This window comes from Ursus arctos, unplaced genomic scaffold (assembly GCF_023065955.2).
Source record: "Ursus arctos isolate Adak ecotype North America unplaced genomic scaffold, UrsArc2.0 scaffold_30, whole genome shotgun sequence".
Taxonomy (NCBI): domain Eukaryota; kingdom Metazoa; phylum Chordata; class Mammalia; order Carnivora; family Ursidae; genus Ursus; species Ursus arctos.
The window spans coordinates 18,987,964-18,989,445 of NW_026622986.1; the positions used below are offsets into that span (position 1 = coordinate 18,987,964).

At 29.6% G+C, this 1,482-nt stretch overlaps 1 non-coding gene across 1 annotated transcript; it reads left to right on the top strand.

Annotated features, from left to right (window-relative positions):
- Positions 1–1,130: 1,130 nt before the first annotated feature.
- On the top strand, positions 1,131–1,234 carry LOC113241405 (U6 spliceosomal RNA). Its single transcript, XR_003311569.2, has one exon. It is a non-coding gene; the product is annotated as a U6 spliceosomal RNA (small nuclear RNA).
- Positions 1,235–1,482: the final 248 nt, after the last annotated feature.

Consider the following 1,482-nt stretch of genomic DNA (forward strand, 5'->3'; position numbering starts at 1 on the left):
TATGTAGACAGACATCTATTATTTAATTATTATTCACTTTCACTCTAAATTTTTTTTTATCAGTGAAGTTATAATAAACCACATTGTTAGTATCTTTATCTGAGAAGATAGTGCTTACTGGTCTTACTGTAAAATATAAGAAACAAAAGAAGTATTTTGTGTTTCAAGTATTGCACAAAAAAGTTTTAGCTTTATTATTTTTTTCGCTTATTTGCTATTTTATAGGGATTAATTTTCAAAATGTGTACCATTTCAGTGGTAGTATTTCATACTTTGTGGTTCTTACATAAACTCTATTATCTAAAAATTTAAGTGTTAGAATATTTAGATTGACCAGGGTAAAAGAATTGCTCTTCCAAACAAATAAAAATGATTGTTTCAGTAAAAACTGATAATGTCATATATACAAGTTGGGATATAAAAGCTATTAAAAAGTTACAGACCTTGGGAAAATCTTTTATTTGAGACATTTTTGGTGAGTCCATTAAGTCAAACTTCTAGTTTTGTGACATCCTACAATAAAAATGAATCTTCATCCTTATAACTGAGCTGTGTTCTGCTTAAGTAGAGGGTTTGCCCAAATTATGACCGAGCTTGACAAAGAGACCTATTCTCAAACTAGATTGTAAAGTAGCCACTGAGACACCCTAACACAACAGTAGAGTTACAGTAAGGGAAACAATACCCTTTTCTTCCTAGTTCAGAACACAAGCCAATTTGACTAATTCGGGAACTGTGACAAAATTAGTAATGGCTTGTAAGTGCGTAATTTGAAGATTTCATGTTTAACTTATATTTTAATACTTTGGATGTAAGATAAACAGAAAATCAAATGTACATCTAGAAAAAAAAAGTAGCTACAATTAGTTCATTATTCATTTTGGCCTTTTTTCCTTCTTTTTCTTAATGCTTATATTTGCCTTTTCCTTTCATGAAGATTCACATATTTTTGAGTCTCAAAGTTTTATTGTCATAAACTATAACTGTGACTATGTTTCTTCAAGTTTTTCTTAAAAGATTAAAAGAACACCCCAGTTCTTGCTTTGTCAAGATATATGTATACTAAATATATACATATATATATGTATGTGTATATATATGTATGTGTATGTGTGTATATATATATATATATATATATATATATACATATATTAAAACTGGAAAAGCATAGAGAAGATTAACACAGCCCATGTGCAAGGATGTTTCACACATTTCTGAATCATTCCATATTTGTCAGTCTTTGTCCTGGAAGAGTGGGGGTGGGGAAGCAGGATGGCAAGGGAGCTCCAAGGGTAATTGATCTCTACCACTTATATTTAATTCATTTAATTATATAAAACACCAGTGCTAACAAAAATCTTGGTGTGTGAATACAGTGTTTGTGGAATGATTCTACTTTCTCTGTATTTTAAAATAGAAAAATCTATCATCATAGTAGTCATTCAATTTCCAAGCTTATGAAAATTATCAGAGGTGCATGCT